The 15,913-nt window shown below is 41.8% G+C and overlaps 1 non-coding gene across 1 annotated transcript; it reads left to right on the top strand.

Annotated features, from left to right (window-relative positions):
- Nucleotides 1–15,273: 15,273 nt before the first annotated feature.
- On the top strand, nt 15,274–15,380 carry LOC133827748 (small nucleolar RNA R71). The gene has a single exon (XR_009890399.1). It is a non-coding gene; the product is annotated as a small nucleolar RNA R71 (small nucleolar RNA).
- Nucleotides 15,381–15,913: the final 533 nt, after the last annotated feature.

The following is a 15,913-nucleotide window of genomic DNA, read 5'->3' as shown; positions in this document are numbered from 1 at the left end:
AGTACCCCTTACCAAGAATTGATGACTTGTTCGATCAGCTGCAGGGTAAGACGGTGTTCTCAAAGATTGATCTTCAATATGGTTATCACCAGCTGAGGATCAAGGATGAGGGCATACCTAAGACGGCCTTCCGAATGCGGTATGGGTATTATGAGTTCTTGGTCATGTCTTTTGGTTTGACCAATGCCCCAGCAGCCTTTATGGATCTGATAAACAGGGTGTTCAATGATTTCCTATATCAGTTCGTTATTGTCATCATCGACGACATCTTAGTGTATTCTAGCTCAAAGGCAGAGCACGAGTTTCATCTCCGACAGGTTCTCCAGAGGTTGAGGGAACATCAGTTGTACGCTAAGTTTAAGAAGTGTGAGTTCTGGTTACCTAAAGTGACATTCCTTGGACATATCATAGGTGCAGATGGGATTAAGGTGGATCCATCGAAGATAGAGGCAGTTAGGGATTGGCCAAGGCCAAGGAACGCCTCGGAGGTGCGAAGCTTCCTTGGGTTGGTAGGTTACTATAGACGGTTTGTAGAGGGCTTTTCGAAGATAGCAGCACCGATGACAGAATTGACACGGAAGAATCTGAAGTTTATCTGGTCAGACAAGTGTGAAGACAGTTTCCAGGAGTTGAAGCGACGACTTATCACAGTGCCAGTGTTAAGTCTTCCTTCGGGGGAAGGGAAGTTTGTTGTTTACTGTGATGCATCGAGGTTGGGATTAGGCTGTGTGTTGATGCAGAATGAGAAGGTTATAGCTTATGCATCACGACAGTTGAAGGAGTATGAGCAGCGGTACCCTACTCATGACTTGGAGTTGGCAGCAGTGGTTTTTGCACTGAAGATTTGGCGGCATTATCTATATGGGGAGAAGTGCGAGGTATACACTGACCATAAGATCCTGAAGTATTTATTTACACAGAAGGACCTGAATATGAGACAGAGACGTTGGCTGGAGCTGGTAAAGGATTATGATTGTGATATTCTTTACCATCCGGGGAAAGCCAATGTGGTGGCAGATGCATTCAGCCGCAGAGGTTCAGGTCAGTTGTATAGCTCTGTTCAGATCTCAAGGGAGTTATCTGATGAGATGGTTAGAGCAGGGATAGAATTGGTGGTAGGTCGATTGGCTAATATTACTCTGCAGTCGACCCTGCTAGAGCGGATCAAAGTAGGGCAGTTGGTAGACGCTCAGTTACAGAGAGTTAGAGAGGATGTTTTAGCGGGAATAGCTAAGGGTTATTCTATTTCTGAGGTTGGTTTGCTTCGGTATCAGGGGCAGATTTGTGTTCCAGCTGATGAGGGGATCAGACGAGAGATACTAGATGAGTCTCATACGACGTCGTACTCACTTCATCCGGGTACCACGAAGATGTATCAAGATCTGCGAACTTTGTATTGGTGGCCCGGGATGAAAAAGGATGTGGTAGAGTACGTTGCCAGATGCTTAACCTGTCAGCAAGTGAAAGCTGAGCATCAGCGACCAGTAGGGTTGCTTCAGCCTTTGGGTATTCCTGAATGGAAATGGGAGGACATTACTATGGATTTTGTGGGATGATTACCCAGGACAGTAGGACTTCATGATTCGGTGTGGGTGATAGTGGATAGATAAACCAAGTCAGCCCATTTCCTTCCAGTGAGGTCGACATACACTGTGGATCAGTATGCTGAGTTGTATGTGAGGGAGATCGTACGTCTCCATGGGGCTCCTAAGTCTATAGTATCAGACCGGGATCCTATTTTCACTTCCAAGTTTTGGGGTGGTTTGCAGAAAGCTCTAGGGACTCAGTTGAAGTTCAGTACAGCCTTTCATCCTCAGACTAACGGACAGTCTGAGAGGACGATCCAGATATTGGAGGATATGCTCATAGCATGTGTGATTGATTTTGAGGGTTCATGGAGTAAGTACCTTTCGTTGATTGAATTTTCGTATAACAATAGTTATCAGTCAACGATTGGAGTGGCTCCCTATGAGATGTTATATGGGAGGAAGTGTAGATCACCCATTCATTGGGATGAGATGGGTGAGAGGAGATATTTGGGACCAGATATGGTTCAGAAGAAAAATGAGGCCATAGAGAGGATCCAGGCGAGGATGCTCGCATCTCAGAGTAGACAAAAAAGCAACGCTGATCCTAAGCGTAGGGACATGGAGTTCCAAGTTGGGGACCACGTCTTTCTTCGAGTTTCACCAATACGAGGGGTGAGGAGGTTTGGAAAGAAGGGCAAGCTAAGCACTATATTCATTGGACCATTCGAGATCCTGGAAAGGGTTGGTCAGATGGCTTGCAGGTTGGCCTTGCCACCATCGTTGTCTGGAGTTCATGATGTGTTCCATGTCTCCATGCTTCGGAAGTATGTCTCAGATGTGACTCATGTGTTAAGGTATGAAGACTTGGAGTTACAGGCAGATTTGGTTTATGAGGAGCAACCAGTTTAGATCTTGGATCGAAAAAATAAAGTATTGCGGAATAAGATGATTCCTCTGGTTAAAGTGCTGTGGAGGAATAGTAAGGTCGAGGAGGCGACCTGGGAACTTGAGACAGTGATGCGGGATTAGTATCCCGAGTTGTTCCGGTAAATTTTGAGGACGAAATTCTCATTAGGAGGGGATAGTTGTAACGACCCAAATTTGCTAATAAGGCTTATGGGCCTTGATTAGCGTGCCTGGAGGGCATAATGGGAATTACGTGTGACTGTAATGATTAAGATGCATGATTATGATTAAGATACATGTGATTATGCATGTAGGCCCTGATTAGGTTAGAAGGGCATAATCGTAATTTTGGCCATTATGGGCATAACTGTATTGATATATGTGATAATTGCCGATACCACATTACTATGTGGATATATCTGTGATCTATGACTCGAGACGATCCTAGTGAGCAAAGTAGCGAAAAAGTCGTGGCAGGGATTTATACACGGCTCGGGGTGAGTCTAGGGGTATAAATGTGAGTTTAGTGAATATACTGGGGTCTATCTTGACATTGAGGAATATTATTGGTGATTAATTAGGTACCGGGAGTTAAGCGAGAAATATTAGAGACACTCGAGGAGTTAGCGGGAATTGGGTAAAATGACTAGAATGCCCTTAAGTGGACTAAAGGATTAGAAATAAAGGGGAGGGCATTAGGGTCATTTGGCTTTCTAAATATGGGAATTACTGAGACTTTATGTTAGTGGAAATTGTAGAGAAGTGTAGAAGTCTGAAAAAGAAGGAAAAGGAAGGAAGAAAAACAGAGAGAGTCTTCTAAGGTCGGTATAAGTTTCCTTCATCAGTTCCTTGAGGATTTTTGGAGCAAAGCTCAGAGGAGAGCTGGGCTAGGCTAAGCATCAAGAATCCTAATCTAGGATTGAGAAATTGGCAGAGGTTTAGCAAGAGTTCATCAACACTTGAGGTAAAATTCTGTAAGTTTCTTCAGCACTGGTTTTGGTTCCTAGCTAAGTTATCTAAGCTGTGTTGATGGGGAATTTTTAGGAAAGTTGGAGCCAAGAGTTGAGGAAGAGCAAGCCAAGGAAGTCTAGAGGCACCTTGAGGTCGAAATTCCACCAAAGGTATAAATTTTAAACTCTGAACTTTGTTATTCAACTGGTTCCTGCTGAGTTTTAGTGTTTAGGAGTGGCTATGGTGAATTTTGAGTTTGGGGATGCATGTGCTTGAGTTCTAGGTATTTGGGGTGCTTGGGATGAGTGGACTATGGTCATAAGGTTGATTTTGAGGTTGGGAAAGATTTGGAAGAGTTTTGGTTGAGGTTGGTTCGAGGAAATCACAGGAAGGAAAAACTGGTGCTAGCTTGTCTGTGACTAGCGCTACAGCGCTAGCCTTTGGACGCTGTAGCGCTAGGCCAAGCTTGCTGAGGGGATTTTGCTTCTGTTTGTAGCGCTGTAGCGCCCTCCCATGAGCGTTGTAGCGCTACCCTGCCTTTTGAAGAGGATTTTAGGGTTATTTGCAAGGGTTTTTGACCAAGGGTTTGGGGTTTGATTCCACCACCTTGTTTGATGGAACTGGGACTTCCCGGGGGCCCCGGGATTGGCCCCAAGGTTAGGTTTTGGACTTGAGGATTGATGTGACTTTGGCCTGTGGTTGTGTTTAGGTAAGCGCTAAGGCTCGAGGGGGATCGTGCTTAAGGAGTCGAGGGGTCAAAGCTAATGAATTGAAAGGTAAGAAAACTGCACCCGATTATATGTTTGTGATGGGACTAAGTGCTCCCGATACTTGTATCGTGTCAGTGATGGTACTATGCCATGGGACATGTTAAAGCGGCCTAAGAGTGCCGTACATAATATTAGCGCACAGGGCGCGACTTGGCCACTGGTAGCCGAGGACAGCTTAACATTCACTGAGCTCGGTTTAAGCGGGTCGGAGTCAGTGGGATAACGGAGGGAGCAGCCTAAGAGCGCTAGTCCTAGTTATCACTTGTGATCTGATATGTGATATGAGTTGATGTGTTTAGCATGTTGACTACTTGATTATACTGAATGATTATATGGTTGAAATTATGTGATGTAGTATGAGGTGTTGATTTGTCTGTTGATTGCTTATGCTCTGTTGTTGTGTTTTCTTGCTGGGCCTTGGCTCACGGGTGCTACGTGGTGCAGGTAGAGGCAAAGGCAAGCTGGACCAAGCCTGAGATGGAGAGCTTCGGGGTGCAATGTACATAGCCAACTGTTCGAGCACCATGGTCGTGGAGTGGATCAGGACAAAGATTGCTTAACTGTCTGTTTTGCCTTAATATGGCTTGTTATTGTCACTAAACCTTATGACTTTTGTAAATGGTCTTTAAACTTATTATTTTTGGGATCCCGTGCAAGCAGATAACGTTTCTTAATGAAAAATGTGACTTTTGAGACCAAAACATTTTAACCCTAGTTCCTTTATAGTTTCAATAGCTCGTTTTTAATTAAATGACTTGATTAGCAAGTCCAGCACTTTGTAAACACTCAGTGTAACGGTCTTGGTTATCCAGGGCGTTACAGATGGTGCCTCCTTTTGTTGGGTCAGGGCAGTGGCCCCAGTGAGCAGAAAAGAAGGGTTCCAGATTCATTTGTTCCTCCTAATTCTGATAGGAGGGTACGAGGTTCTGTTGGTGGCCGTCAGGGCGGAGGTGACAAGTGGAGGAGTTTTCCAGTGTGTCCTCGGTGCAGGAGACAAAATCAGGGTGAGTGTCTGGTTAGGGCATGCTTTATCTGTGGGAGTGCCAACCATTTGAAGAAAGACTGCCCACAAGCTAAGAAAGAGGAGCCAAAGCAGGGAGAAAGTCTCGCTCCTGCCAGGGTATTCGCTTTGACTCAGACTGAGGCAGAGGCTAGTCCCTCAGTTGTGATAGGTTAGATCTCTAGCGCTGGTTCTTTGTATACTGCATTGATTGATTCAGGGGCTACCCATTCATTTCTATCTGCTAGGGTGATAGACCAGCTTTGTAGACCTAGTATTGTGTATGCTAGGGGTTTTCAAACTTTGTTACCAACAGGAGAACTGGTTGTCTCTAGGAGATGGGTTAGAGCATTACCAGTAGAGATAGATGGTAGAGAATTGTTTGTTTATCTGGTTGAGTTAGACATGGATGGTTTCGATATGATATTAGGGATGGATTGGTTAACGAGGTATGGAGAAATGATTGATTGCAAGCGGTGTATGGTGACTTTTGAACCAGAAGGTGAGGTACCTTTTTTGTTCGTGGGAACGGTGAATGGACTGCGAGTGCCAATGATTTCGGTACTGAAGGCTAGAGACCTGATGCAGGAAGGCTGCATAGGATTCCTAGCTAGTGTTGTAGATAACTCTAAGATGGTGACAGTGGGATCGAATGAAACCAGATTGGTATGTGAGTTTCCAGACTTGTTCCCAGCAGACTTGCCAGGATTGCCGCCACAGCGAGAGATTGACTTCGTCATAGAATTAGCACCAGGGGTGGAGCCAGTTTACAGGGCACCTTATAGAATGGCTCCGGCAGAGTTAAAGGAGTTGAAGATTCAGTTACAGAAGTTACTGGATTTGGGGTTCATTAGACCGAGTTTCTCACCATGGGGTGCTCCAGTGCTATTTGTTAAGAAGAAGGATGGGTCGCTTAGAATGTGCATTAATTACAGGGAGTTGAATAAGCTGACCATTAAGAATAAGTATCCACTGCCTAGGATTGATGATTTATTTGATCAGCTACAGGAGAGTATGGTGTTTTAAAAGATCGATCTTCGGTTAGGATATCATCAGTTGAGGATTAAGGAGGAGGACATACCAAAGACTGCTTTTCGGACCAGGTATGGGCACTATGAATTTCTGGTTATGTCCTTTGGATTAACCAATGCCCCAGCAGCTTTTATGGATATGATGAACATGATTTTCAAAGATTATCAAGATAAGTTTGTGATTGTGTTTATCGATGATATACTGGTGTACTCCCAGTCGGAGACAGAGCACGAGCAGCATCTACGATTTGTTCTACAACGATTGAGAGAGCATAAGTTATATGCTAAGTTTAGCAAGTGCGAGTTCTTGTTACCGCAAGTTACATTTCTGGGCCATATCGTTAGTAAGGAGGGGATACTGGTTGACCCAAGTAAGATAGAGGCAGTGAGGGATTGACCTAGACCGAGCAGTGTTCCTGAAGTCAGAAATTTTCTCGGATTGGCGGGGTACTACCGACGATTTGTAGAGGGGTTTTCCAGAATTGCTACTCCATTGACAGAGTTGACAAGAAAGAAGACTAAATATGTGTGGACAGATCCGTGTGAGAACAGTTTCAAGGAATTAAAGCGGCGATTGATTACTGCACCAGTGTTGAGCCTGCCAACAGACAATGAGAAGTTCGTGGTTTATTGTGACTCTTCTAGACAGGGTTTGGGATGTGTGTTGATGCAAGCTGAGAAGGTGATAGCTTATGCATCAAGGTAGTTAAAGGAGTACGAGCAGAGATATCTCACGCATGATCTGGAGTTGGCTGCAGTGGTATTCGCACTTAAGGTTTGGAGACATTACCTGTATGGCGAAAGGTGCGAGATATACACTGATCACAAGAGTTTAAAGTATTTCTTTACCCAGAAAGATCTGAATATGTGCCAAAGGCGGTGGATAGAGTTGGTAAAGGATTACGATTGTGACATTTTATACCATCCTGGGAAGGCTAATATAGTAGCTGATGCATTGAGCCGGAAGGGCCCAGGTCAGTTGTATAGTTCGAGGCAGATATCAGACAGACTAGCCGAGGAGATGGCCAGAGCAGGTATAGAGTTAGTGGTTGGTAGATTGGCTAACATTACTCTTCAGTCCACGCTCCTTGAAAGGATTAAGGAGGCACAGGGAAAGGATCCCCAATTAGTTGAACGTAGGGAGAATGTCTTAGCTGGAACTATTAAGGACTTCTCTATCTCAGAGATGGGCTTATTGAAGTACAAGGGACGAATTTGTGTTCCAATTGATCCAGATATTCGGCGAGAGATTCTGGATGAGGCTCATACCACTCCCTACTCTTTACACCCAGGTACTACGAAGATGTACCAAGACTTGAATGTTTTGTACTGGTGGTTAGGCATGAAGAGGGATGTGGTAGACTATGTGGCTAGGTGCTTGACTTGTCAGCAGATCAAGGCTGAACATCAGAGGCCAGCAAGGTTGTTGCAGCCTCTAGGGATTCCCGAGTGGAAATGGGAGGATATCACCATGGACTTTGTGGTTGGGTTGCCGAAGACCGTGGGTCAACATGATTCGGTGTTGGTGATTGTGAACAGGTATACTAAGTCCGCCCACTTTCTACCTGTGAGAATAATTTATACTGTGGAGCAGTATGATGAACTATATGTGAAGGAAATTGTCCGACTTCATGGGGCTCCGAGGTCGATAGTATTCGACAGAGACACACCTTCACCTCCAAGTTTTGGGAGAGCCTGCAAAAGGCAATGGGCACACAGCTACGGTTCAGTACCGCCTACCATCCTCAGACAGATAGGAAGTCTGAGACGACGATTTAGATATTGGAGGATATGTTACAAGCCTGTGTGTTGGACTTTGGGGGATCCTGGAGTAAGTATCTCCCATTGGTTGAGTTCTCGTATAACAATAGCTATCAGGCGACTATCGGAGTGGCTCCGTATGAGATGCTGTATGGGAGAAAGTGCAGGTCACTGATACACTGGGATGAGACCGGTGAGAGAAGATATTTAGGTCATGAGATGGTTCAGAGGACCAATGAGGCAATTGAGAAAATTAGAGCTTGTATGCTCGCCTCCCAGAGTCGCCAGAAGAGTTACTCAGATCTGAGACGCGGGAGTATAGAGTTTTAGTTCGGTGATCATGTATTCCTCAGGGTTTCACCCCTGAGAGGAGTGAAGCGATTCGGTGTTCAGGGCAAGCTGAGCCCCAGGTTTGTTGGCCCCTTTGAGGTTCTGGAACGAGTTGGAGAGGTAGCTTACAGATTAGCAATGCCTCCAGCTCTATTAGGGGTTCATGATGTGTTTCATGTGTCCATGCTTCGGAGATATGTATCAAATACTACTCATGTGTTGAGCTATGAGAACTTGGAGTTGGATCAGGATTTATCATACGAAGAAAAGCCTGTTCATATCCTTGATAGGAAGGAAAAAGTCTTGCGGAGCAAGACCATCGCCTTGGTTAAAGTGCTGTGGAGGAAAAGCATGGTTGAAGAGGAGACGTGGGAGCTTGAGTCTGATATGCAGGAGCGACATCCCGAGTAGTTCAGGTGATTTCGAGGATGAAATTCTTGTAAGGAGGGGATAATTGTAACAACCCAAGCTACTAATAAGGTTTAGGACCTTGATTAGCGTGCCTGGAAGGCAATAAGTGAGTTAACATGATAATATATGAATTTGAATGAATATGTTATTAGAATGCATGTTTAGGTGAAATAAATATGTATGTGGACCCCGTTTGTATGTTAGGGGTAAATTGGTAATTTTGGCCTGCTGAGGGCATAAATCTGATAATTGTATTATGTGATTTGTACCACGTGAGTGTGGTGATATTAATGTGATGCACGTGCCAAGACGGTCCTAGGGAGCTAATTAGTTTAAAAGTCACAACGGGATTAAATACCCGGCTCGGGAGGAGCCTAGGGGTATTTTGGGAATTTTGTACCTTGAGTTTGTGAGTTAATGGTTATTGGTGATTTAGTAACTTGAGTAACCATTAGTAACTGCTGAGAGTAACAAGTTGTGATGGGAAAATGGTAGAATTGTAATAGAGACGAGATGACAAAAATGCCCTTGAGGTGTAGTTAGGAAAGGATTTAGATGAAGGGGTAAGATAGTATTTAGGCAAAGGGTTGGATAAACTTCAGCTGAAGGAAAGGGTGAATCACGTATTATACTTAGTCATATGTTGGTTTATGCTGAAATTAGAGGAAAAAGCTAGAAGGAAAGAGGAGAACAAGAAGGAACCTGAGTTTGAAACCTAGGAGGGGAATCAAGAGGTTTGAGGCAACCAAAATAAAGTTAAGGCTATGATTGCTCAGAGGTAAGGGTTTGTGCTCTGTTTTTGTTGAATTTAAGCCTGAATTTTTAGAGATTGAGTGTGGGAAATTTAAAGGAAATATGGCTGGTTTTACTTGGAAATTCTGTTAGGATAGCAAAAGGAAGGTGGCTTGAAGCTAGAATTGAGGAGAATTCAAGCAGAGCTTTGATTGAGGTATGAATCTTTAGCATGTTTAAATTTCGTATCTGGTGTGGTTTAAGCTAGAAGTTTGGTTTGCAGTTTTTAGGCTTTGGTTTATGTTTTAAAAGCCATGGTTTGAACTTCTGAAATTTAAAACTCAAGAATGGATTTTGAGTGTGATTGTGTAAATGAGTCTGTTTCTTATGTTAATAGGTTGTTAAAGGGTTCATTTGGGGTTTTAAATTGATTTTGGGGCTTAGGTACTTGTTTGGGTTGAATTGGAGTTGTTTTGGCTCGGGAAAAATGCAGGGGAAAACCCAGATTTTTGGGTTCACGAAGGGGCGTCGTGGCCCTGTTCTTTGGCGCCGCAGCGCGAGGCTGCTTCAGGGCTGGGGGTACTCTCTGACTTGCTGGGCGCCGCGGCCCTCAAGGGCAATGCCGCGGCGCTAGGCTATTTTCAGGATAGGATAATTTGCATTTTTGGCCGTTTGCTCCGGGGGCTCGGGGGATGTTTCCGATGCATTGTTTTAGGAATTTGGGGATTCCGAGAGTATGGGATTGGTCCCGGGAAGTGTTTTTGGATTGGTTAGCATTAAAGGATGTTTTATATGTGTTGTGACTAGGTCTTCGAAGAGGCTCGGGACAGAGGACCATGCTCGAGGCTTTGGTTCATTGTGAAGCTCGGGATACAGGTAAGAAAACTGTAACACCCGTAGAGCAAGGCATGGGCCCATAGTGTTGTTGCAAGGCACGACCCTAGATTGTATTATTGCTAGGATGTAGCTTTAAATGAATTATTATATGTTTGATTGTTGTTTGGGAATGCTATATGTGGTTATAGCAGAATGAACGGCAAAGGAGCCGGGAACGGCGAAGGGCCGAGAACGGCAGTGGGGCCGGGAATATCACCTAGCACATGGAGTGCTTATGGTTAGGGTGAGATGCCAATGGATACATGGGATATCTTTACGGTGTAGTGTTGCGATATTTTTTCTATGCAAGTGCACACAGTCGCAATTTGTAATAAAATGGTCAAAACCAAGTATCGTCCTCAATGACTGATTTATCAATTACCAATCAATCAATCTTTTTAATTTTATTTTATTAAATAATTTCAGAGATTTCAAACAAAGAAGAATACTAACGAAGCACAATGAAAATTTAAACAAAATAACAGAGAAAATGAAATTAGGACAATTATGATCCTCTATTTTCCACCCTTTTATTTCCTAATACAAGAATTATATCCCCTTCTCCCTATTCAAGAACAAGTTGCAAAAAAAAACAATTCATAATCTAGTTAAGATTTACAAAATTCAATCTAAATGACAACTTCCTATATTTCTATGGTAAGTTGAATCATGAAGAAGGCATTAAACACGCAACTCAGAAAAATAGGCAAACAATTTAGATACTTTCGTTCTAAATTGAATTTGCATCCAAACAATCAAAGCATATCAAATTTCACTTTTCAGATTTCAATTTGATTCATGAAATAACAATTAGAGGTGATCAATCAATAATTGCACAAGTAACACAGATTGTAAGGAATTGAAAGAGATGAAGAAGAACATGAATTCTGCATTAATCCATACAAAAGGGTTTCCAAAAGATTCACATAATAGCCCTAAAGGAGAAATTAGTCCATAATATTCATACTAGCAATCATAGAATTCAATTACAAACATGAAAAATTAAAGATAAATGATGAAAACACAGGAATGGATCCTCCAATGGTGTTCTCCACTCTCAGCCGTCGTCTCTCTCTTGTTCAGCCCCCTTCCAGTCGCAACATTATGTTTCTAAAATAGCCCTCCAATGTTCCCAAGTGAATAGACCAAATTGCCCTTCAAAAAGTGGTTTAAAATTTGAAAAATACGTAACCAGTGCTGTAGCGCTATTTACAGTGCCAAAATGCTTCAAAATCTGGTGCACTAGCGCTGTAGCGCTCTTATTATGGCACTGTAGCGCTAAAGTCAGAATAGAACGAAACTCATTTGGAACAGCCTATAGCGTCAGCTCATCATATTTTGATCACAACTCCTTTGATATAACTCCGAATTGAATGATTCAAAAATATATGGAAAGACAAGAGAAATATCTACAACTTTTATTTCTAGAAGTGTTTCCAGAAAATGAATAAATCATGGTCAAAATTCGGCTTGAAGTCTCAGACTTGCGTTATAGAGCATAAACGACGTGTGTTGAGCATCTTCAATGTAGTATTTTCCACACATAATGTCTTGAAACTCCACAATCAACACAAAATCCATCTTATTTATCATTTTTAACATGTTTCCTCTCATTTCACTCCATATTATGTACTTGACCATTAAAGCCTGAAACAAGAAGAAAACAAGCATAAATCTGCGCTAAACAATCCTAAATAACTAAAAACATAACATAAAACAATCTCTAAAACAAACCTAAAATGAACCTAACAAATTCGCCCAAACTTAACCTTTACTCGCCCTCGAGTAAATAATCTAACTAGACTCAAACCTAACAAACCAAGTTGACATAACTAACCAATTCAAACACTCAAGACTGTTATGCATATATAATTCTCAGGAAAAAAAATCATGCAATTTAAACTTTAATCTAGATTTTCAGTCTTAACCACTTCACAATTCACTGCAATTTCTCAACATCAAAGATCATTTACTCATAACTTGCAAATAAAATAATTGAACTACTTTATGCACATCAAATTCTCACCAACTAACCACAAACTCAAGTATTTCATATGCCTGCATTACTTACTATTCTCCATTAATATAAACAAATGCACAAATAAGAATCAATGGGACTTTATAAGGGTTGAAATAGAAGGCTTAGGTATAGGTGGACAAAGAGACAGTTTTTAGGCTTAATCATACCACAAGCATTCCATTAAACAAGCTTTCCCAACAAATTCACACCACTCATCCCTTGTTACCCCTTTTTCTGTGCAATGATTGAGAATGTTTATATATTTTTTTTCAATAAACTCCCCCAAACTTTGATTTTTCAATAAATAATTGTTTAGGGGCATAATCATTTTTCACTTTCCTTCCCTTTTCTTTCTTTAATTATTTTTTTTTTCAATCAAAAGTAATTTTCTGAATAACACATATTACCACATCCCCTTACACATTCACTCCCCTCATATAATGATTTTCATGCTCATGGTATGGGTCAAAAAGAGTAAATGGTATTTCATTTTACAGTTAGGCTCAAAAGAGTGTGTTAATCAAGAAAATGGTTATAAGGCTCGAATGGGTTGACTAAGGAGAAAAATTAATAGGGTTAGCTTGAAAGGCACAACCAGTCCAAAAATTGCCTATATCATTTTCCTAAATGTGCACTGTTTCAAATTTCATCTCAGATAGTAAGCAAGCAGGTTCTAGAATTTTTCAAACTTTTCAATCCACAATCCAAATTTGACATGCATAAAATAACTCAAGTATAACATTTGCAATGTATGAACAATAGATCTCTGATGTCAACAAATCACAGTGAAAAACAAAGTAATCTAACCAAGCACACAGATTAATTTAGAAGCACAACAATTTTTCCTTTGGATTATACTACAAAACAGTCAATTAGATTGAAATGACCATTATTGTCAACTTAATTTATACACTAAAACATGACTCTGAACGAACAACGGATTAAAATTAAAAAAAAACAAACAAACAAAAAACGCAACAAAGAAAACCAGAAATAAATCTCTCCCCCAAACTTAAAAACTGAACATTGTCCCCAATGTGAAGTGAAGAATAAGGAAAGAAGACTTACCTCAAAAAGCACGCCACGTCAGTATGGCGGAGGTGGAGGGGGCTTGAGTTCGGGATGGAGGAGGTGGTGGCCACCCCTTGCATCCTTGAGAGCAATCGTGTCATACAAGCAGAATTCCCTTCCACTATTGAGAATATTGAAATTATCCCCAATGTCATCGAAACCTTCAAACTTGCCACACAATAATCTTTTCATACGACGTCGAACTGTTCGAAATCGTTCTTTGGTCTTCTTCTTCCTTTTATCAATTGAATCTTGACAATCATTCACCACATCAACTCTACAACAGGTAGGAATTTCAGTTGTTGCAAAAACATTAAAACTTATTTCCTCATGTTGGACTCGCAACCTTAACTCCCCCTTTTGTACGTCGATTAAAGCTCGTCCTGTGGCTAAGAATGGTCTTCCAAGAATTATTGGGACGTTGGCATCCTCCTCCATATCAAGTACAATAAAATCTGCTGGGAAGATGAACTTGTCTACTGTTACTAGAACATCTTCAATAATACCCCGAGGATGTGCTATTAATCTGTCTGCCAACTGAAGAGTCATTGTTGTAGGTCTTGCTTCCCCAAGCTTCAATCTTCTGAAAACAGAAAGCGACATTAGATTAATGCTCGCCCCCAAATCACATAGAGCATTCATGCTCTCAAAATTCCCAATAGTGCTGTGTATTGTGAAACTCCCAAGATCTCTCAGTTTCTGAGGAACCATCCTTTGCAGAATGGCACTACACTCTTTAGTGAGCGCCCCCATCTCATAATCCTCCATCTTCCTCTTCTTGGACAGTATTTCCTTCATAAACTTCACATAACTTGGCATTTGTTCAAGTGCCTCGGCAAAAGGTATGTTAATGTGAAGTTTTCGAAAAATATCTAGAAACTTCGAAAATTGGTTGTCAAGAGTCTTCTTTTGAAGTCGCTGAGGATATGGAATGTTGATGTGGTGCTCATAACTCACTGGTGACTGATTCTTCTCAAGGTCTTCAATAACCTCTTCTTCTACCTTACCCTCATTCTCAACTTCAACTTTTGGTGCAGGTATAGACTTCTTGACTGGCTCTTCCAACTTCTTCCCACTCCTCAAAGAGATTGCATTGCATTGCTCTTTAGGATTCACCTCTGTATTACTTGGAAAATTTCCTTGAGGCCTACTTTGTAACATATTTGCCAATTGACCAACTTGCATCTCAAGATTCCTGATGGATGAGCGAGTTTCTGTCATAAACTGAGTTTGAGTGTTGGTGAGAGTCATTAATGCAGCTTGCAATTCATTAGGCCTCTCAGGTGGAGCTTTATTCATTGATAGTTAAGGCCTAGGCTGTTGTGATGAAGAGGCTTGATACATTGGTGGCTGAGGCATATTATTCTGAAATTGACCCTGAAACTGAGGTCGCTGACCCTGATTATTCCTCCAAGAAAAATTAGGATGATTTCGCCATCCAGGATTGTAAGTATTGGAGAATGGATTATTGAATGGCCTATGAAAGTTTCCCACCGCTTGAACCTGAGCTTGATCCATCGGAATGTTATTGTTAATACTGGTGAGGCACTGATCAATAGAGTGAGAACCACCACAAAATTCACACCTAGCCGCCATTTGAACCGCATTAGCAGATACAGTGCTCTGTTGTAACTGTTTTGTCAAGGAGGCTACTTGTGCTGTTAGAGCAGTGATTGCATCCAGCTCATGCACCCCAGCTACCTTTCTGACTCCTGATGATCTTTCCTCAGACCACTGATGATTGTTTGTGGCCATGTCCTCCAGCAGCTCATAAGCACCAGTTGCACTCTTGCTCATAAAAGTACCACCCGCTACAGCATCAATAATGGTTCTGGTTGTTGGACATAAACCATTGTAAAAATTCTGTACTAACATCTACTGTTCAATGCCATGATGAGGACATATTCTCAAAAGTTCCTTGAACCGTTCCCAAGCTTCATACAATGATTCTCCATCATTTTGGCAAAAATTATTGATTTCTCCCCTCAATTTAGCAGCTTTGGAAGGAGGGAAGAATTTTGACAAAAACTTCTGAGCTAAATCTTGCCAGGTAAATATAGAGTTCGATTGCAAAGAATTCATCCAACTTTTAGCTCTATCCCTCAGAGAAAATGGGAAAAGCCTAAGTTTGATTGCGTCATCACTCACCCCATTGTATCTAAAAGTTCCACACAGCTCCAAAAAATTAGACAAATGGGTGTGAGGATCTTCAGAAGGCAACCCATTAAATTGAACAGAGGATTGCACCATTTGTAGAATAGCTGGCTTGAATTTCAAAGTTGTTAGCCTCTACAGCTGGTGGGCATATACTGTTTTGTACTCCCGTCAGAGTGGGCAGTACATAGTCTCTCAGACTCCTCTCAGAATTGTTCTGAGCCTGACCCCCTTGTGCAATTCCAGGAATTAAAACATTCCTGCCATCCCCGTCATTCTGTGCCATCTTCACAGATTTCTGGGCTTCCCTCTTATTCTTTCTATTTTGCTTGCAAGACTTTTCAATCTCAGGATTCAAAGGAACAAGTTTG

This window comes from Humulus lupulus, chromosome 3 (assembly GCF_963169125.1).
Source record: "Humulus lupulus chromosome 3, drHumLupu1.1, whole genome shotgun sequence".
NCBI classification, from domain to species: domain Eukaryota; kingdom Viridiplantae; phylum Streptophyta; class Magnoliopsida; order Rosales; family Cannabaceae; genus Humulus; species Humulus lupulus.
Note: the sequence above shows the minus strand (reverse complement) of the source record. Positions and strands in the feature narration are given on the sequence as shown.